The sequence below is a fragment of the Armigeres subalbatus genome, chromosome 3, assembly GCF_024139115.2.
Source record: "Armigeres subalbatus isolate Guangzhou_Male chromosome 3, GZ_Asu_2, whole genome shotgun sequence".
Lineage (NCBI taxonomy): Eukaryota > Metazoa > Arthropoda > Insecta > Diptera > Culicidae > Armigeres > Armigeres subalbatus.
The window spans coordinates 358840176-358863633 of record NC_085141.1 but is presented as its reverse complement, the minus strand read 5'-3'; the positions used below and the strand labels follow the sequence as shown (position 1 = coordinate 358863633).

The 23458-nt window shown below is 39.3% G+C and overlaps 1 protein-coding gene and 1 long non-coding RNA gene across 5 annotated transcripts in view; one reads left to right on the top strand and one right to left on the bottom strand.

Moving 5' to 3' along the window:
* LOC134226211 (uncharacterized) overlaps positions 1-23458 on the bottom strand; it is a 182884-nt gene that overhangs the window by 63836 nt on the left and 95590 nt on the right. The gene's annotated exons all lie outside the window — the stretch shown is intronic.
* LOC134223367 (uncharacterized) lies at positions 9854-10538 on the top strand. The gene is made up of 2 exons (XR_009982545.1): positions 9854-10031; positions 10092-10538. It is a non-coding gene; the product is annotated as an uncharacterized LOC134223367 (long non-coding RNA).

Below are 23458 nucleotides of genomic sequence, written 5' to 3'. Positions count from 1 at the left end.
GTTTATCACCTATAAGTTGGGTTTCGCGTTCCAAACAAATAACTTTTGTAAGAAGAAAAATTACACTGTTTGGGAACTGGAAATGGAACAGTATCTTTTGTCCCGGGTATCCCGGGATTTTCGGGATTTCAAAAATAATATCCCGGGAATCGGGAAATCCCGAATTTCTCTAAATCCCGGGATTTTTTGTCCCGGGATCTCCCAGGATGGAAACTCTACCTGGATGGTCAATTCCCACATCTTGTCGGATTACCTCTTATACCAACATCACTCCTCGAATAATCATTGGTTTGGAGCATGTGCGACTCCTCACTGCTCACGCGAAGGAAGGAACGGAGGGCCAGTAGTAGTAAAGACTAGATTGGGGTGGTGTGCCTTTGGCAAAGATTCTGGAAAACTCCGAAAACGATCATCATCGGTACATCTAAATCATCACGCGCTTGACACCATGTCTAATCAATCGCTGCATGAAGTAATGCGGAGCTACTTTGCAATAGAGGAAAGTGCGGTTTGTGTGTGTGGTGTGTGGTGATATCTGCGAAATGTTTCACCAGATCAAGATTCGGTCAGAAGACAAGCAATACCAACGGTTTCTCTGGCGTAGCGAACCAGGGCACAAAATCGAAGTGTACATCATGGATGTTGCCACATTCGGCGCAACTTGTTCGCCCTGCTCAGCACATTACGTGAAAAATAAAAACGCTGAAGCACACGCCGCGGAGTATCCAGGAGCTGCAATGGCAGTTATTAAAAATCACTACGTCGACGATTTCCTCAACAGCACAGACACAGTGGAAGAAGCCATAGAACTAGTGAATCAAGTAAAAACCATCCATTCTGCAGCAGGATTCAAAATTAGGAAATTTCGATCAAATGCACCAGAAGTCGTTTCAACTGCTGGTGAAACTGAACAACTATCGGGAAAACCAATCAACGGAGAAAAACAAGTCGCCGGTGATCGTGTACTAGGGCTAATCTGGGACCCAGCTGAGGAGGCTTTCACGTTCGATGCGTCCGGTATCGATAAACAGCAACTGCGAAACGGATGTGTAATCCCAACAAAAAGACAGGTGCTTCAAGTAGTGATGAGGATATTCGATCCTCTCGGTTTCGTTTCACACTACACGATTCATGGAAAAATTCTGATGCAAGAAATTAGGAGAAGCGGGACCAACTGGGACGAACCAATATCCGAGTATCTTCTGGATTTTTGGTATCGGTGGTCAGAACTTCTAGCGCAGATAGGAGAAGTGAAAGTGCCGAGATGCTATTTTGGGGAAGCTCCGTCCAAATCATTACAGGAACTGCAAGTGCACATATTTGTTGACGCAAGCGAATCTGCTTACGCATGCGTGGCATACTTGAGAATGAACTGCGTTGGGGGAATACACTGTGCATTCCTAGCATCCAAGACTAAAGTAGCTCTCCTCAAGCCTCTTTCAATCCCGCGGTTGGAGTTACAAGCCGCTATGATAGGAGCAAGATTGTTAGAGACGGTTTGAATCTCCCTAATAGAACGTACACACGGTCAAGCAGTTTGACCAACATTAACTCCACCTCTCGTTTATTCAAACATCCCTCAAGTTTTACCAACAGCGGCACGAACAATCAATTTATTCGACTAACAATATCATACACGAACGACCGAAGCGCCAACTTGAGCACCAACCATCAAAAAATATATGGGGGTTTGTGCAACTTCACTACAAATGCTCAAACATGTTCGGCGAACCTTGACTCCACCCCCGACAACTCAAACCAAAATCAAACCGTTTTAATTTTTTTCAACCGAGCCGCCAACTGTCAAATGGTTGTTCGAACAACTTCACACACGCTCAAACAACGCAGCAACCGAAGCGTTTTCTTAGGGGCGGAGTCAATGTTCGTCAAACTGCTTGACTGGTGTGTACGTTGCATAAGTTTTCCGGTCAGCAAAAGGTATCTGTAGACAGACTCCACAACGGTGTTGGCTTGGCTCCGCTCAGATAGTCGCCTGATGATACTATCAGTTTGTTGGATTTCGAGTAGGCGAGATATTATCGCTCAGCAGCATTGACGAATGGAAATACGTACCATCCCGATTAAACGTCGCTGACGAGGCCACCAAATGGAACACCGGACCAACGTTCCACAACCACAATCGCTGGTTTTCTGGACCCTCATTTTTAATGCAAGACGAACGCGAATGGCCGATGGAAAACATTCTTTGAGCAAAACTACTAGCGAAGAATCTGCTCTACCGGCAACTAACAAAACTGAAATTTTTATTAAAGTAAATTTAGTTGGGATTTACATTGAGTTTTATAGCCTTACATTTTCAGTGACTTCGAAATAAACAATATCGAGGTTATGTTTCCGGCGATTATGTGCGTTAATTCCTAAATAATCAAATTAAACAGTTAAAATGAGATTCGCATATCAAACAGTTTATCTGCTCACCTAATGGAAACTAGTTGCTAATGATTATTTAAAAACAAGATAAATTAATTTTAGAAAGAAAATTACTTTTCAATAAATCGAATTCACGTATTGCGACAGCACGGCGCGATTGCAGACCAAAATGATTCTTCTTAATTCGCTTTTCGATCGAGGGAATGGACATAAGCCTCACCATCAGTGTGCCCAGCGAGTTCGGCAACACAAGTCTTCATGGTAACCACCAAGGAAATAAATTTCCTGCTGCCACTAGGAAAATAATTAACAAGAAATAGAGACATAGAAATTTGACATTCAATAACACATATGAAGTGTGAACTATCTGCTTACAGAGCATAAACACGACAAAACAGGCACTCTCACCAGAAATTCCTCCTGTAGATCCGCCAGAATTCCTACAGAAGCTTCTTCTGGAGTTCTTCCTATAATTCCTTTCTCTAAAATTCTACAAGATTTTTCTGGAAATGTCATCTATAGATCCTCCAGCAATTCTTCCAAAAAATTCTCCTACAGATAACCTAGGAATTCCCCTTGAGGAGACCACAGTGATTTCCCATGAAGTTCTTTCACAAATGTCCGATGAAATTCCTCCAAGATTTTTTTCACCTAGAGATTTTTGAGATTTCTTTCAGAAATTATTCCTGGAACTTCTCCAGTGATTCCTTCTTTGATTCCATCATATATTTCTCCTCGAGACTCTTTAGGATTTTTCTCTGAAGCTCTTCTAGGAATCCATCCTGAAGGTCCACAAGCAAATCCTTTTTGATTTCCTCCTGAATTTGCTCCAGTTTTTCCTGTAGTTCCTTCGAGAATGTCTCCAGAAATTCCTCCTGGCGTCTCTTCGACCATTCTTCTTAGAGTTTCTACGAGACTTTATCTTGGAGTTCATCAAGAAGATCTTCCTGGAGTTTCTCCAGTAATTCCACCTGTGGTTCATCCAGGATATCTCTTTGGAGTTTCTCCTGCCGGGAGTTTCTCCAAAAAATCTTCTTGAAATTCCACCAGAAATTACTTTTGGAGTTTTCTAGGATTTCCTCCTGGAGCTCCTCCAAAAATTATTTCTTGGCTCCTCCAACTATTCCTGCAGGGATTCCTCCTGAAGTTGCTTCAGGAATTCCTCCTGGAGTTCCTTCAGGACTTTGTCCAGGGATTCCTCCTACCGTCTCTTCGGAAATTCTTCTTAGGCTTTCTTTAGAAATTCATCCTGAAGTTCCTCAAGGAACTCTTTCTGGAGCTCATCTAGGAATCTTTTTCCTGGAGTTTCAACGAAAATTCTTCTAACAGCTCCTTCAGAAAATCCTCCAGAGGTTCCTCAAAAAATTGCTCCTGGAGTTCTCCCAAGAAATTATCTCGGAGTTTTTTTCAGTAGCTCTTCCAGGAATTCCTTCTGGAGTTCTTTCAGGAATTCTTTTTAAAGTTTGTTCAGGAATTCATCCTGGAGTTCTTCCAGGAATTACTCATGGAGTTCTCAGAGTAATTCATCCCGGAGTTATCCAGTAATTCCTTTTAGACCTCCTTCAGGAGTTTTTTTCTTCAAAAAATCATCTTTGTGTCTCTCCAGAAGCTTATCTTGGAGTTAATCCAAGTGCTCATCCAGGAATTCTTTGAATAACACACGCCTGTGGGAATTCTAAATAAATTCATATGGGAGCTCAGAGTGAATTCCTGTGAGAATTCAGAATGAATTCTTGAGGAAATTCAAACAAATTCCTGGGGAATGAATTATTGGCAGTGGATTTCTCCACGAACTTATTATAAATTCCGCCAGGATCTAGTTCTCAAGTCCCCCATGATTTCATTTTGAACACCCCCAGGAATTCATTCTGAACTCCCCCAGGAATTCATCCTGAAGTGTCCCAGGAATTCATTCTGTACTCCCCCTGGAATTCATTCTGAACTACCCCAGGAATTCATTCTGAATTAAGAGGAATGAAAAAAATCCTAAATTCCTGGGACAATTCAGCATGAATTCCTAAGGCAATTCGAAATGAAAACCTTGGAGTATTTAGAATGATTTCCTGGTGGAGTTCAGAATGAATTCCTGGGAAGTTTAGAATGAATTCCAGGAGAAATACAGAATTATTTCCTTGGGGAATTCTCAGGGGAGTTCAGAATAAATTCCTGGTGGAATTCAGTATTAATGACAGTAAGATTGAATACAGAGTGAAAATTAATTCTGAACTCCCCCATGAATTCATGCTATACTCTCCAAATGATTATTTCTAAACTCCCCCAAGAATTCATTCTGAATTATCAAAGGAATTCATTCTGAGCTCCCCCAGGAAATCATTCTAAATTCCCTCAGGCGGAGGAATTCAGGATGAATTCCTGGAGAAATTCAGGATGAATTTACTGGGGGAATTCTAAATGGGGAAATTAAAAAAAAATCATATTGTAGTTCAGAGTAAATTCCTGGGGCAATTCAGCATGAATTCCCGGGGCAATTTGAAATGAATACCTTGGGAAATTTAGAATGAATTCCTTGAGGAATTCAGAATGAATTTCTGATGGAGTTCAGAATGAATTCCTGGGGGTTATTCAGAATGAATTCTTAAGAGACTTCAATATGAATTCCTGGGGGAGTTCAGAACTAACTCCACTAACTCAGAATACATTCCTGGGGAATTTAGAATGAATTCCAGGAGAAATCCAGAATTATTTCCCGGGGGAGTTCAGAATGAATTCCTGGGGGAGTTCGAAATGAATTCCTGGGGGAACTCAGAATGAATTACTGGGGGAATTCAGAATGAATTCCTGCGGCAGTTCCTAAGGAAGTAAATAGTGAAAATTAATTCTGAACTCCCCCATGAATTCATCCTGAAATCACCCAGGAATTCATTTTGAATTTCCCCAGGAATTTATTTTAAACTCCCCAGGAATTAATTCTGAACTCCCCCAGAAAATAATTTCTCAAGGAATTCGGTCTGAATGCCCCAAGGAATTCATTTCGAATTCCCACAGGAATTCTGAATTCCCTCAGGAACTTGAGAAACTTTAGAAAGAGAGAAATTTAGGATGAATTCCAGAAAGAATTCAGGATGAATAGCTTCAAGAGATCCTTCGCGAACCTACACATAGATTCTTCTGGAGTTCCTCCAAAAGTTCCTCCTGAAATTCATGCTGAACTTCTGCCTAGAAAACCTTGGACTTTCTCCAAATATTCCTACTGGAATTCCTGAAGTAACTTCTCATAAAAATCCTCCTGGAACTACTTTTGGAATATCTGCAGGAATTCCTATCATTTCCTGGAATTCCTTGATGTACTCATCAATAAATTCTTTCAAACTTAGACGTACATGTTCATGACAGAATTAGAGGCGAAAGTATAGATTTGATACTTCCGTTAGGATACGGCAGGCATGAAGAATGTTTTATAGATGTCGATTTGAAAGCGAGCGGAGAGCAATATTTGTAATGGTTATAAATCTCACGACTTTCCTTCTGCCAAGCTCCCGTGTGAAGAGGGAGAGAAGAGTATCAGTGTGGAAGAGAGATATCAGCGCTAATCTCGTCGCTTCTTTTTGCTAACATGCGGGCTCACTACTCACTGATGAAAAATCACAAAAATAAGAAACCAACCATTTTCCGTTTCATTGCTTTGGTTTTGATAGGATAAACTTGGGAGCTATGAGAAGAAGTGACAAACAGCTCCCCTATATCACGCGGAAATTGGCAATATTCAAACCGCCGTCTCCCTTCGTCACGATCTTTGCATTGAACATCTAAAATCGTCATACTTGCGTTAGGTTTTGTTTTGGATGGATCCTGGAGTAAATTTTCCGGAATTCTAGTTTCCGCATATTCTTTGAAATCACAAAATAACCCTTAGATATTCATGGCAGAACTATTCATCCAAACGTTTCTCTTGTGCCTGCTCTATATAATTTTGCTTACAAGCCGTGTGGTAGTACTTGCATGCAACATGCTGAAAAGCCAAAAACAGACCTCAAAAAATGTGGAACGGAACTATCCGGCTGGTTCTCAGTGGCCGTTACATGAAAATGTAATCTGTCTTCAGTGGCCGATTTCCGACATCCCACATATTGTTCTGTGAAAAAATCAAGAGATTTGATTGAAACACGGCTGAGATCTGGATGCTCAAAGTTGCCGTTCCACGTTTTTTGCGAGCTCGGTACTTTGCGTTACAAATCTTGGCACGGTACTTGTAGTGTTAATTAATGCAAATATATGCAACATGATAGAAAACATGCGATCTATTCCCCTAAAGTCCTGTTTTGACCTTTCTAATAAATTTTGTTCAATGAATTTTATGATTCACGAGAAAGGCATCATCGCCGCTAGGTGGATTAATCTGGGATTTTCTAACTCTATTTAACTACAGTTCAATCATATTTATTTTCAATTAAAATTATGTCCTGATTATGATTAGTTCTTCCCAACTTCCGTTAATTGGCGATAAGTCTAAGTCTAGTTAATTACACGTCAACCAGAATCATTATAATGCATAACTATAGAGTAGAAATTGTTGATTGCAGACTTTATGATTAGATTTGATAATTCACCTGTTGACGGTTCGGTCGAGGGTGCGCTTTCCTTTCCTATAGGTCCCTTTGTTGACACATGGTACGGAGGCGAATTGCCCATCGTAGACTCATAGCCGAAGAGTGATTCAACTGTTGATAAAGGCAGGAAGGAAGACTGCGAGCACGGAAGAAGTCATAGCGTCTGGCGATATCTATTTCAATTCCACCGGTCATTTACTATGGGAAAGTTTGTCTCGACTCGACAAAGGCTTTTGTACTTGTCAGTTCGGTCTGCGGGATAGATAATTATGAAGTACACCAATTTGATGAACGTAGGTATAATAAAAGTTGAATGAATCTGTTGCGTCGCAGGTTAACCGCGAGTGGGCGATGTCAACGAATGTTAACGATAGATAATGACGAACAACAAAAGATATTTTAGTTACTAGATAAATATTGTCGCTGTCGTCGCTGTCCGGAACATCTTTTGCTGGCGAGGATAGGGGAGCTAAATGTCAAAGAAGGAAAATCCATACGATTTGACAGGTATGTACCACACATGTTTCGGACAGCAGAACAAAGGGAACCGAAGCGACAATCTTTATCTAGTAACTAAAATATCTTTTCGAACAACCATGATATTGGGTTCAACAGGTGCATATCGAATAGATAGGTGTGGTTTCCGTACGATTGTAATTGCTTATTACATACTGCGGACACAACTGGGAATCTTTACATTGTGTTTTAATTTTCTGCATTCCGTTTTAACACTGTTTTGTTACTTTTGGTTTCACAGTCTCTATTTTTAGCAATATATATGCATATACTTCCATCGAACATTTACTGTACTTATATCATATTTTCAACTCAGTGATAAGTCAAAATCATCAAAATTGAACATAAAACCAAACGTTTAGGGTTTGAATTAATTTGAGTTTTAATTAAACCCTTAATTGCAAGACCAATATAACGACGCTGGTCTAGTCTATAAGTGTTGGGAATTTTGGCTCATCAATAGCCGCTATGTTATAAAAGACAGAATCACCGTCTTCGACCAGAAGTCGCACAGACTGAACACTTAACATTTAGCTTGAGACAACGGGCAAGGACATTTACACAACACCCAGTGGACCAGTGGAGAACTTTTCGCTTTTACGAAAAGATTTCTCCTTTCCGGGGCGGGAATCGAACCCACACACTCCACAGCACATGCGTTTAGACGATTGACGTCGCTAACCGCACGGCCACGAAGCCCGCCAACGGAGGAAAACGAAGATCCTTGGTAGCTTAGTAGGGAAAGCACCTGTGTAACAATCTGGGGTCGTGGATTCATACATCACCAATGTAAAGTAGTTATCTCCTATACGTTTTTCGAACTAAATTTTTCATGCCGCTTTCATATATTGTGCCCTGCAACAAATTGACAACTTTCATAATTGAATCATTTGTTTGAGAAACTGCATAAGTCCATTTTACACAATTTCGAGAAAACAACAAAAAACTGTTTTTGGACAAATTGGCACCGAACCTTTCGATTTCATCGATACAGATCAATAGTTTTTGGCAAAACTCAACACCCTGAGGCACTTCCAGTGCAAAAACTGTAAACAGTACTCCATAATTGCTCTTCAAAGTGCGTGGACTTATGTAGTTTCTCAAACAAACGAAAAAAATTTCATACATTCCTGAACAAAATTTTTTTTTTCGTGTTTTTTGCCATAATACGTATTTTTGGAAGAGGATTCGGAATATATAAAAATCTCATTTTGGCCAAAAATGTTACATATGCAGTTTCTCAAACAAACGGTTCAATTATTTTCCAAGGTTTTCACAGATGCGTGAAATTTATCCGCAGTACAAATAGCACGTGCTATCAAAGCATTCATCGCCACAATCAGAAATTTCGAAAATATCAAAGGGGCTGTTCATATACCAGAGGGACATATTTTTGTCTGTTTAAGAAGGCATCCTCCCCCAGCGTGGACAACTGCTAATATAAATTTTCAAAAAGTTATATGAACCATGAACTGTCCACGTGGTAAAGTAGCTTTTTCTCTGGAGGTACATATGTTTTTCTTAGGCAAAAATCTGGCGCTTTTTTTTGTTTGCGACGAAAAATAAGCGAAGGAGTAGTTTTTATATGAGTATTGTACCGCTTATGCACATATCCACACATGCTCATCCAGTTTTCAAACATTGTGACTGGCCCAGCCTTGTATGCGAAGAAAAAAATTGTCGAATTCTACGGGGCACCTCCAACGATTGTGCTTTTGGATGAGAAAATTATTCTCTGAAAATTTCAGCTCAATAGCTTGTTGCATAAGCTGGCGCATTTGATTTGAAGTTTGTATTGTGGTTTCAGCTAAAATGCATAGGAAATTACATCGTTCAGGAAATTGGTTCGGTACGCCCGATTGAGTTTAGAATTGCAACAAAGACAATTGATATGTTAAAGATCAATTCCACAGAACATTATACGATGATTAAATGAGCTTTTATATAGTTTTCGACTGATTTATTGGGAGTTGGGTTGTGTACTTTGGAGTTCAATGATTTCCATGAAAAACGTGCGCATGTTATCAAGAATTCGACAACCTTTTGTCTAATGTCTAATGTCCACGTGGGGTCCGATTGATGATGAACTGATTAGTCGCAAAAATAATAACAATTTTTGCAGTTAAAGTAACGTAAGTTTTTCAGTTAAGATAACGGTTACGAGTATCATTCAGCGGAAATCTGTCATATCAGTACGGTACATATGTACCTATAAAACTAGTGATGGATCGTAACAACGAGAAACAGAACGGAATTGCCACTGATAAGACTAAACTGATGTTAGTTAAGGATATTGAACCATAGATGTTCAATGTTAGTTTTGTATTGTTGACATTGCATCAGTATAAAACCGCTTCATTTCTCGATGCATAACACTAGTTACAGAATACATTTGCTCCACACAGGAGTTCTTATCCGTTTCTTAGTATTCATTAAATTTAACATTTCACAGAACCATGCAGACGATTAGTGTAGTTTGCCTTGCGTTGTTGGTCATCGCTTGTACCGTTGGCACAAGTGGCCAGCTTCAATCATTAGAAGCTACTCCATTCAGCGGTACGGACTGAAACTTTTAATTCTCGCAAACTTAAATACACAATTATTGCATCTTTACAGTTCAATATGATTCCATCGAACAATCAACCGCAACAGATCATCAACGGCTGGTCGCACGTAGTTCTTGTAGAGTTGAGGGTAACTGTCTCGTAAGCAATGCTGTATGCTATGCTCTCTGTCAGCGGAAGGGATACAAATACGGAACATGCGTTAACAGGGGTAGCCCACGGCTATCTTGTGAATGCTGTCGCTTTTGATTGATAAGGAAATGCTGCTATCGATAATTATCTATTCGAATGACAGGAATGGTTTGCAGTAGCCTTTGGAAAGTTTGTTTATTATAATATGGCATTGAAGAATATATTAAAATGCATTTAAAGTTCAATTAAATAGGAGGAGTTATTGTTAAAAATGATCAAAATATATTCCAAGTGGTTCGAAGCTATTTTGTCAAAATATATAAATAAAAGCTGTATGGCCTGGCCATGTTGAGGGCCCTTAACATTCTACATAATTAGGCTCATTTTAAACCGAAAAAATGTGTATGAGGCACGGGCATCCATCGGGCACTGCACTAACAAATCTTCTTCTTCTTCTTCAATGGCTCTACATTAGGGCAGTTCACATTTCAAAAATGTTCGAAAATTCCGACTCCCATATGTCTATTAGCATTATTTTGATAAAATAGGAGTCCTGGCAAAATTTCAGGCAATTCGGAGGCCATTTAGGGGTGGCGCGAAGTCAATTTATGTTTATATGGAAATTTGTATGAGAAAAACTTGAAATTGGTTCAAATCCCCCTTCAACTGTCAAATCATGATGAATTCATCTCAACATCCCCAACCTCCATTTTTGGAATCTATTTGAGCTCAACCAGTGGGTAACTCATTAATTTTTATTTATTTTTTCACTGCTACGTTGAGGTTATTTACACCATTTTAGCCATTTATCTCATATTCACACTGTCAATAGAACCTTTCAATCCACTCATAACTAATGTGTTATCCGGAGGTCTCATTTATATAGATTCCAAAAAGGGAGGTTGGGGATGTTTTTTTGAATTCATCGCGATTTGACAGTTGTAGCGAGATTTGATTAAGTTTTAAGTTTTTCCCATACAAATTTCCATATAAACATAAATTTACTTCGCGCCACCCCTAAATGGCCACCGAATTGCCTGAAATTTTGCCAGTACTCCTATATTATCAAAATAATGCTAATAGACATATGGGAGTTGGAATTTTCGAACATTTTTGAAATTTGAACTGCCCTACTCTACATTCCAACTGGAACTTGGTCTGCTTTCCAACTCAGTATTCTATTAGCATTTCCTCAGTTATTAATTGTAAGCTCTTCTATGCCCGCCATTGCATGAGTATGTATCTTGTGAGGCAAGTACAATGGATACTAGACTGGCCCAGATTACTATGGGGAGAAAAAAATGTTGTCGAATTCCACGGGGCACCCCTCAGAATTGTGTCTTTGGGTGAGAAAATCAATCTCTGAAAATTTCAGCTCAATCGCTTGTTGCATAAGCTGGCGCATTTGATTTAAAGTTTGTATGGGGATTTCAGACAAAAAGTATAGGAAAATACACCTCCGTCACTAATTCGATCTGAAAATTGGTTCTGATTGCTCGATTGACCTCAGAATTGCAAAAACGGCAGTTGGTATGCTACAGAACAATTTCACAGAACATTGCGTGATGATTAAATGAACTTTTATATAATTTTCGGCAGGGCGGTTTGTATGTTTTGACCTACCTAAAGATTTTTTTATTGGCCTCGCAAAATTTGAACAACTTTTCATAACAATGATCAAATGCTTTCGTTTTTTCACAGCACAAAGCCATAAATATGCTTAATGATCTGTACTGATGAAAATGTCAACATTCCATCAAAGTTTTAGGATATTTGGATTTGAAGTTATTGCCTCAATATGGGGACATTTGATCCCCCATTAGTCACCCATACAAAAATTTGGCGAAAAAATTCAAAGAAATATAAATATGTTCTCAGGCTTTTATTTTTTGTAGATTTGACAGATTTGTTGAAGAGTTGGCAGGAAAAAATATTTATTGCGTAGATATCATCGAAAGGGGATCAAGTCTCCCCAAATTTTAAAATTGCATGTGCTGTCGAATTCAATGACAAAAATTGATTATGTGTATAGGCACAGCAATTCGAAAATTCCGCGTATTTTATAGAAAAAATATTCAAAAATCTGAGGCCACTCTTCTAATTTTATCAAAGCAAGTTCTTGGAGAAGGATCAATTCCCCCGAATATTTTATAGTCGATTTTTGACAGCACTCGAAAAAATCGATTGTGTATCAATAACAACAATAATTTAAGGACTGTCATACATCTGTAAAGCTAAATACTATATTTCTTAGAGAGTCTGTGTGGAAATTGCGTATGTTTATTTATTTTTGGTTGTGATACATTGGAAATTAGAAAGGAGAATCAAGTCTCCCCGGTCTCCCCTAAGGTCTCACTTTAGATAGCAAAAACAGATCATAATGCAATAATTAATATTGAGCGTCTTAGGGGAAAATGTTACAAGGTTAAAAAATTGCAAACTTCCATTTACTTCCACTAATAATCACTAATGTTTCATCAGATACGTATCTCGTTTTCTACTTGAAGTCGATAACAAAACACTGAAGAAGTTTTCAAGTAGAAAACGAAATACGTATCTGATGATACATTAGTGATTATAGTGGAAGTAAATGAAAGTTTGCAATTTTTTAACAGATCATAGTAAACAGTAAATGCATAAGTATACTTGATTAAGTTGAAAACCGGAATACGGAACTAGCGAAGTTGGATTTTTCTCGCAATCCGTACGTTAAACCTTACTTCGCTAGTGGCGCGCTAGTCTAATTAGAGCCAAATTAGACTAGCGTACTACTAGCGAAGTTAGATTTAACGTACGGATTGCGAGAAAAACCCAACTTCGATAGTGTCCAACTAGATAGCGTAGTAGAGGCATGAAGTATTCAGAGTTAATGGCAAATTATTTTAGTTTTGAAACAGTATCTATAGATACAGTCATATATTGTAATTTTTTGCAATTCCTGATCATAATATCTGGTTTACAGTTCGTCTTTGAGTGATAAAACGGCCTACTTTTCTATACCAACGAAATGGGTGCTTTAATGAACATTATGCAACTCAAATGGGTTGCATAATATTCATTATAACACTCATTTGGGTGCTATAATGAAAAACCAACATCAGAACAGTAGTTATATGACTACATTTTGCTGAATGAGCTTGGGTAAGTGTCCAAATAGTATATTCTCTGCGTCGCGTAATACATGAAATAGTTTGATGGACATGACATCAAAAATTTCCAAAGGCAAGTACATTCACATCGCTTGACGGCTTATCGAACTATGCAATGTGGCACGGTAACATGGAATCTAATTGTTTTCTGCAGCAACATGAATAATTGGCAAGAATGATCATGTGGAGTCAATTAGACTGTACAATTTTGGTACAAATTTATCAAATTCAAGTCCACTTTTCGTCATTGCAAAAAATAGCGTGTGCAACTCATTGCAAAACTCGATTTTTTCAGCACTCGTAGTATTTATCCAACTCGGCAAGCCTCATTGGATAAACGTACAACTCGTGCTGAAAAAATCATCTTTTTGCAACTTGTTGCACAAACTACTGTTATCGTTTGCCGATAACGTATCAAATATAACAAATCAGACATGTTAATATAGTGACATTACATCACATGTTTCGCAAGCCCCCCAAGCCGCAGTATGGTATCAAAGTGGCTAGTTTTGTATGGAGCTTGATTAGAACTATCAATGTTGCATATGCGCTAATACCGATCTCTATCTGAAAAGAAAGCGTGCATGTTTGAGTATTTGAGAGTTTATGCGAGTGCCAGAAGCTCAGTGGCTTTTGAGGGGCTGCGAGAGGTTGCGTGGCAACATGTTTTATTCAAGACGGTACTTTATGTGTCAGAGCTCTGTTTTATATCAGAGTAGTCCAATTTTCATACTTGAGAACACGCAAACCAAAACAATAAATAAGACATTAATTAAGGTACCGACTAAACCATGCAGGTTAATATGGTTAAACCATGTTAACCACAAATGCTGTACGGGAAAACAGCGCATCTAGCGTTCTAATATACTTACTTATGCTTCTACTTAAAAAACATGGTCGATAAGCAGAGGGTTTGAGCAATTGATGCAAAAGTATAAGATTGCTTTAATCGCTTAAATTTCTTCATTTTCTATTTACAAGCGGACGAAAAGTTGTTGGAAAAACCTTATTGTCGGGCCGTCACCAAGCCGGACCGCGCGATTGAGTACTCTCGATGCGGCGCCAGTCGCAACAATTCAAATTATGTCATTAGCTGTCATTAGTAGAGCCCTCCTTAGCCGTGCGGTAAGATGCGCGGCTACAAAGCAATATCATGCTGAGGGGGAGTGGCTGGGTTCGATTCCCGGTGCCGGTCTAGGCAGTTTCCGAATTGGAAATTGTCTCGACTTCCCTGGGCATAAAAGTATCATCGTGTTAGCCTCATGATATACGAATGCATGATATACCTCGCAGTTAATAACTGTGGAAGTGCTTAATGAACACTAAACTGCGAGGTGGAAATGTCCCAGTGGGAGATGTAATGCCAATGAAGAAGAAGTGTGCATCATGCACGCATGGATGCACTTATTTATTAAATAATTTATTTATTTATTGTGTCGTCAATCAATTATGTAGACCTAGTTATTACATTGGTAGCCTTAACCGATAATAGTTAACAATAGATTTTCGTAAAATGATGTTCTTAATTAGAAATATTGTAATAGAGTGCATTCAACTTATAATACGTGTAAAGAAGTGTTTAGCTGCATTTTTGACATCGTTAAGTCAATATTGTCACAATATTTATTGAAAGTCAGCATCATCTGATTCAAAGGCTCATATTTAGCATATTTTGTTCGATGATAGTTTACGGAGAATATTTTTCGATGACGCAGTTATCCCGACGGTACATAAAAGTTCGGTTTTGATAATAGCTGTGAGGATTCAATTCTATGGGAGGCAATATCATATATATAATAGCCCTGTTTGTCTGTCCGGTGACTAGCCAACCAGACGCACCACGCGGGGAAATTCTCACAAAAAAATAAAATATTTGACACTTCAATTCTTTTTTACTATCGAATGCAAAAAAACAAAACCAGTGACAACCTTAGATAACCAGACACAGCATTTGATGAAAAAAAATCACAGACAACAGACGTTCAAAATTTTGATTTTTTTAAATGCAGAAAAGAATCTATCACTCTTAAAAATAGAAGAAAAAAAAACACTTGCCACGGGCGCTATTGCGTCCACAAATAAACTAGTTGTTTATAAAAGATACCATGGCAAAATCACGACGTTTCAGTGTTTGAATATCAATATTCTTGCAACGAGCTACATATGGTGGCAATGGAAATATGGCCCAGTCTAACTTGCGAAGTGCATATAACAAAAATTGCTTTTGAACTGGCTCTATTCTCTCTGCATGTGTAATGGAGAAGGGGGGCCAAACTATGCTACAATATTCTAAAATAGGCCTAACGTAACCAGCATATAATGTCTTTATGGTGTATGGGTCCTGGAAATTGTAACAAAATCGTTTTATGAAACTCAACATGTAATTGGATTTACTAACAATTCGGGACTGATTTGCGATTTGGGCGTAACTTATTTTGTAAACAAACATTGCTTCATGAATTCCGGAGAATGCAAGCGTTTTCATCCTAAACTAATTCCCTTATCTGGTAGAGAAAAGCTTAATCTGTCGGATCCATACCGTGGTTTCCTCATGAAATGCTTGTTTTAGCAGGAATTCGCCTTCCAATGTTTGTTTACAAAATAAGTTACGCCCAAATCGCAAAGCGGTCCCGAATTGTGTTATAATGGCCAATGAATGTGAGTTTTAAATCCAATATTATTCCAAGGTCTCTTACTCTATCACACCTTGTTAGGATCACTTCGTTTTCTACTAAAGGTTATCAAATTGCACATATTAATTATACAAGGCTTTTGTTACATTATGTATGGAATAACATTATTTTGGCTTGGAATGTTACAATATCCTCGGCAGTTTTAATTTTCAAGAACAGTTTCATGTCATCTGCATGAATTAAGAGTTTCAATTTATTAAGAACGAAGGGGAGATCATTCACAAACAAAAAGAAAAGTAATGGTTCTAAATGAGAACCTTGCGGAACTCCATAGGAGCCTTGGATAGAATCTGATGTTTTTCATGTGAATCTTACTATTTGAACACGACTGGTTAAATACGATTCAAGCCATTGTAGAAGTTTTGGCTGAATCCTCATCTTCTGCAATTTGATCAGAAGCATGGGTAAGGGAACAGGTGGTAAAATGAACACGTTAAGGACTTGCGTTGAATTCAATCACAAAACGAGGATAATTTGCTAGTTTTATCACTTGGTTCAGCAATTTAACTCATATTCTTATTGCATTGAACATTTTTTTCGCTGATAAACATTGTTTTATATAGTTTTTCATCGAAATAAAAAACACCGAAATTTCGTATGTACAAAAATAGTGCGGGTAAAATGAACACTGCCTGGTGGTAAAATGAACATCGCTTCTAAAACCGTTTTGAAACATTTAATTTTCTTTTTTTGAACTCTAGCACCATATATATAATTAGTTAAGATTATGAGAGCCTTTTGAAAAATCTGGTATAACTTTTGAAAAGCTCTTAATTAACAATATAATAAAAAGAAAAAAAAAGTTTTGAAATATCAGTTATTTTAAAATTAAATTTACATATTCAAAGTTTTATCTTGGTTATTTGATATGGTTTGTTTCTTGAACTTCCGCTTCACAATTGCACAACTTTTATCATAAATTTGTGAAAGTTTGATACAAGTGTTCTCTTCTTCTTCTTATTGGCATTACATCCCCACACTGGGACAGAGCCGCCTCGCAGCTTAGTGTTCATTAAGCACTTCCACAGTTATTAACTGCGAGGTTTCTAAGCCAGGTTATTATTTTTGCATCCGTATATCATGAGGCTAAGCACGATGATACTTTTATGCCCAGGAAGTCGAGACAATTTCCAATCCGAAAATTGCCTAGACCGTCACCGGGAATCGAACCCAGCCACCCTCAGCATGGTCTTGCTTTGTAGCCGCGCGTCTTACCGCACGGCACCCTTATACGTGCCTTTTTTTTCCAATTTCGTTTATTTGGTAGGCTCAGGCGTGTATAACACTTTACGGAGCCTTATACCTGCCTTGTGATAAATAACTCTTCCTCTAACTATACAAACCAATAATTTTACTATTACCCCTGCAACATCTTTGTGAAGGTTGTCCTATTATGAAGTTATTAAGAATTAAAGCTTGCGGAAAAATGGTTAAAAATTACATCAGACCCTATTTTTACGGCCTCGTTTGATATTTTGGATAGTAATAGCTATTCGTTCGATCTCAAAACCAAAATATTAGCTCAGGTACATTATTTTATTTCGAGGAAAACGTGTGCATGATTAACATACGCCTAAAATGTGTTTTAATATAAATATAGCCAACTGTTCATTTTACCACCTCTTCCCCTATATCAACGCGAACTCCAGTGTATGTTCAGTACGCGCGCTCCTGTGACTCTGGCGTGCATTTTTTTTGACAGTTTTCCATGAAATTTAGAATATTCATATATCATTCTATTAGTTGAACTTACTTAGTTGAGAATATAAAATCGTTTAGATGGAGTAAAATCAAAGAGCAGTATTTTTTGCCCTGAGTGTAGGACAACACTGGTCCAAAGTTAGCAATTTGCCGAATATGAAGTGCAATAGCTCATTATTGTCAGATTTTCTGGATATGATACACTGCGCGGCGTTTGTAGTGTTCCCAAATGGGTACTTGCACAAAACTTCACGCGGCGAATGACTGTCGAAAGGTACGGCCGCGTCAAACGATACACCGCAATGCTATTCAACCATAAGAATCAAGTAAACGGGGTGCAGAAAGCGCGGCGGTACCTTTCATGAAGGGTTCGCCGCGTGCAATTTTGAGAAAATCAGGCAATATCTCCAATTACTGGAAGTAACATGCTCTCATTATCAGTGTCAGGTATCTATATTTCGTTGGTTAAAGTCAGCATATATATGCACCTTACTTTGGGAGGTACGTTAGATAAAATTTCTTCGACGATACCAAAAAAAAAATCTCATATACGTCCCTGCGAACATAATTTGGAGGAATGTAAACTGAAGCAAGAACATGAGTTTTATCTGAAATTTGCACTTTCACACACTTGTTCAAATTCTTTGAATTTACTTGTCTTGACAAATTTCTGAATTATGTATTGTAGATACCGCAACTAAGACACCACCTTTCGATTTTTTCCAGACTATTGATAATTTCGGTCATCACTAACATGCGCACTAATCTAAATGAGTTGCGACGTCTCATAACTGCAGATATTTTAATTTTATTAAAAACAAATTTCCGATTTTCTACCATACACGGAATAATTAATCCGCCTAACGGTGATGATGACTTTCTAGTCCGTATAGGCCCAAGTGAAGAAAGACATTCGTCAAATAAAAAAATTGCCACTACTCATCGAATATTTGACGGATTAGCTTTATTTTTTCCAGCATTGGACTCGTACAGGTTTCTAGTTTCTGGAAGCATGTTATTAGAATCGGAAATGTCCCTGTTGCCGGAATTATCCCGGTGGGTCACTGGATCAAATGCGGTCAAATTGGCCATTTTTTGGGACCACAATGAGATTTGTCGCATGACACGAGATAATTTTCCTCAATTCACACAAAATGATTGTCACTATTTCCGGGCATCAAGCAGAAGAGTGCTTCGGAAGGTCGGCTTGTGGCCAACTGATTGATAACGGAAGAAGCCGCCGAGGGAAGTGGCATTAAATGGTATTTCAAATACTGATGCCATTTGAAATTCATTAATTTTGATACACATATTTCTTGATCCGCACTGATTCCATTTATGGCCGCTATCTCAGGTCCCCAAGGGCCTTCCGGAATTGGCTATACAGTGGCCAGATGAGTTGCAACAAAAATCAAAACTGGTATATTCGCAAAGCACTTTGAAATTTATGAAATTTGATACCCATATTGCCTGTTCCGCACTAATCTCATTTATGGCCGCTATCTCAGGTTCCTCATGGTCATGCGAAACCAGCTACAAAGTGACCAGGTGACTTGAAAGGAAGATCAAAAACGTCATATTTGCAAAGTCCTTCGAATTCATGATACCCATATTGATTGGTCCGCACTGATTCAATTTTTGGCCGCTATCCTGGTTCCCCCAAGGTATTCCAGAACCGGCTACAAAGTGGCCAGTTTAATACTTGAAAGGAATACCAAAAATATATTATACAGTAGCGCAATCTTGCAGATGAATTCTGTATCGGTTTCCAATTCCCGAAAAACTTTGTAGAAGACGGCTATTTTCAAAATCCAACAGATTCCGCGATTTCGATCCGAACTTTTCTCTCATACACAGTAGCGCACCCTTGTTGATGAATTCTAAAATAAACATTTTTTAAGTATATTGGTTTGGAAATCCCCGAATAACTTTATAGAAAACTTCAACTTTCTAAATCAAACAATTCCCGAGATAACAAACCAAACTGATCCCTCATACACAGTAGTGCCGCCTAGTGGATGAGTTCTAAACTAAATAGTTTCTCAACATATTGGTTACCAATCCCCGAGCAATTTTGTAGAAGACGGCAACTTTATAAATCCATCAGTTCCTGGTATATCAACTGGAAGGTTCATATATACTAGCGCCGCTAAGTGAAAGAACTTCAAATAATTTTTTTCACGACTGAAAGGGCCGCATGGGATCATAGATGGATTAAGAAATTGTTTCACAACGCCAGGATTATGAGAAATATTATAAGAAATTCCAGATCTTCCGGAGGACCAGCAGAAGATTCATTGGAGTTAAGAAATGTCTTAAGTGAGAGTATCTATCCCCTTTATTATTTTCCTGAAAAAAACTCGTTTATATCATTTTAATTGCCTTCAATTTAACGGAGTTTCGGTACTTTTTAAAACATGTGAGTTTTCGTGTTATGAAAGTTGTTCGAACCCTTCGAACCGTCTGTAATAAATGGGCTGCGAGGAATCCCTCGATAAATAGAATAGGCAAATGAAAGGCGAAGGGATAAACGTCAACCTGGATGATTATTATTTTGTGGTAGATAACATGCTATTTCGAAGAAACGTGTAGAGCAAATGCTATATTTGGATGCTATATTTTAGTTATTAATATCGATTTATTGGACTAATTCGCGGGTGAAATAGTTTCAGTGGTAATTCTGTGGTAATAGGCATTGGTCGGTGAGTCAAACAGTTCGGAATATGTTGAAAACCGTTACTCAAATCATAATCTCAAAGATTAATTTCGGAATCACGCATGATGCCTCAAAAGCAACCTCTGGACGATAGCTACTACCTATGTGAATCATGCCATGAGTCACCTTCTGCTGACCACGGGATGGTTGCTTGCGATGAATGTGGAAAGTGGTTCCACTATGCATGTGCTAACGTGGACGAATCAATAGAAAAACACCCCTGGTGCTGTGAGAGATGTTTATCTGCCAGATCGCAGCGACACAGAGGAGGTAGCTCAACATCGTCGCGACGTCGGTCAATGGCATTGGAGCTCCAACGGCTAGAGGAAGAATATGCCTTGCAGCAAGAATACATGCATAAGCGGTATGAAGTGATGGCATCGTTTCTCGAGGACGAAGAAGAGAATGATAGTCAGGATGGTAACTCGGTCGACAGCAGCGTAAGTAGGACTAGAAAGTGGATCGATAGTCAGCGAGGGCAAGGGAAATTTTGGTCCCAGTAAGGCCCGTAGTCTGCAAGCGATACCGAAAGCGGGTCCAAGCAAAGTTGGAAGACACGTAGAGTTGCATTCAGTCACCCCCTTCGGTCGTCCGGAATCGAGAATATCGGAACAAAAAAACAATTTCCCAATACCCGCTGGGAATCATCAAGTTTATAATCATTCGCACCGTGCATCATCTTTATCCGAGCCTTTACATCCTGGTTCAAGCCCACGCGGGCTGGGGAGAAGTCAATCATCGTTCCAAGAAAACGCATCGATAATTCCTGAATTATTGCAAATCAGACCCTCGAACCCACCACAGAGTCAACACCGCTGCGTTGGAAATGTGGATTACGGCGGTCGTTATACGGATAATGCGAGCAATCATACGTTGGTAAATACAATTCCACAATCGACTCCGGATATTGGACCAACGGCGGCCCAAATCTCAGCAAGGCAAGTGTGGCCAAAGAAGCTGCCGGTGTTCACTGGGGCAGCAGAGGAATGGCCCATTTTCATAAGTTCATATGAAAATTCTAATGCTGCTTGTGGGTTCTCGGACGTAGAAAACCTCATCAGACTGCAGGAGAGTCTAAAAGGCCCGGCGTTAGAAGTCGTCCGCAGTAGGTTACTATTACCTGCAAACGTCCCTAAGGTGATTGAAACATTGCGTCGTGTTTACGGAAAGCCGGAGATTCTCATTCGTTCGTTGATATCGAAGGTACGGGCTATAGATCCTCCGAAGTCTGACCGATTGGATTCCATCATCAAATTCGGCATTGCCGTACAACAACTCTGCGACCATTTAGACGTGGCGAACCAACAAGATCACCTTAGAAATCCAGTCCTATTGGAAGAAATGGTGGAGAAGCTGCCAGCTAATTTCAAGTTGGAATGGGTACGCTTCAAGAAAAGTAAGGAGCAGGTGTCGATCCGTACGTTTGGGAATTTCATGGAAAATCTGGTGGATGAAGCTAGTGAAGTAACACTTTTAAATGCGCCATCAGAGTCTATGGTGAAGCAGGAGAAGAAATCGTCGGTGAAACAAAAGGGGTTTCTTCTATCACACAGTGGTCCGAACGCTACACCTGAAGTTAACGTTGAATCGGACAAAATGAAGGACGAGAAACCATGCGCCACGTGTTCAAAGGTCGGGCATCGAGCGCGAAATTGTGAGGAATTCAAGAAATTGAAGCCCATCGAACGTCTTCAGTTGGTGAGGAACCGAAAACTATGTGCCTTGTGTCTCTACAGTCATGGGAGCATGCGTTGTCGCAATAAAATGTTATGTAACGTTCAAGGATGTCATGGTAAACATCATGCCTTATTACATAACGCTGATAAACCAGAAGAAGCTAATTGCATGGTGCACCTAAGAAGCACCAAATCATCCGTGGTATTCCGAGTCGTTCCGGTAACCCTCACAAATGGAACTTGTGAGTTAGCGACCTATGCCTTCCTGGATGAGGGTTCTTCTAAAACGTTGTTGGAGAAAAGCGTTGCTACCAAACTAGGGTTGAAAGGAGCTGTAAGACCACTAGATCTAACATGGACTTCGGGAGTTACTAGGACTGAAAAAACATCGATGAATGTCCGTTTAATGGTGTCAAGCAGAGGATCAAACCAGCGATACTTATTAACGGATGTACACACGGTTGAACGACTAAATTTGCCTAGACTAAGTGTAAATTTCAATAAACTGGTGTCAAGATTCAATCACTTGCAAGGATTGTTTGTCGACGAGCAGAAGGATGTAGAACCGACAATATTGAGCGGCCTGGACAACCTCGATTTGATGGTACCTTTGGAATCGCGAATAGGTGGAAGCGGAGAGCCAGTGGGATTACGCTGTAAACTCGGATGGACGATCAGTGGACCAGTAGCATCAATCGTTTCAGATGGGTTTTGTGGTGTGCACCAGTGTGATATTTCGTTGGACCAAGCACTGAGAAATTATTTCACTATAGAAGAGGCCGGAGTTACCTGCCCGTATCGCGTGGAATCCGATGAAGACAGAAGAGCTCGTGTTATCTTGGAGCAAACCACAAAACGTGTGGGTACCAGATTCGAAACGGGCCTGCTATGGCGTAACGATGAGGTGCGTCTTCCGAACAGCTATTCGATGGCATACCGGCGCATGCAGAGTTTGGAGCAACGATTCAAGAAGGACCCTGAGTTGAAAGACAAGATAGCTTGGGCAATTGACGACTTTGTAAAGAAGGGATATGCGCATAAAGCAACATCCGACGAGCTCAGCTCTAGCGAAATAGGTAGAGAGTGGTATTTACCATTGAACGCAGTGGTCAGCGAGAAAAAACCGGGGAAGATTCGGTTAACGTTGGATGCCGCAGCCAAGGTAGGAGGAACCTCGCTCAATGACATGTTGCTGAAGGGTCCAGACATGTTGGTCTCTATGTTGGACATTATCAACCACTTCAGAGAAAGGCGAATTGGGTTTGGAGGCGATGTGAAAGAAATGTTTCTTCAGATTCAGATGCGACAGCAGGACAAGTGTTTCCAAAAATTTTTGTTTCGACAAGACTCTT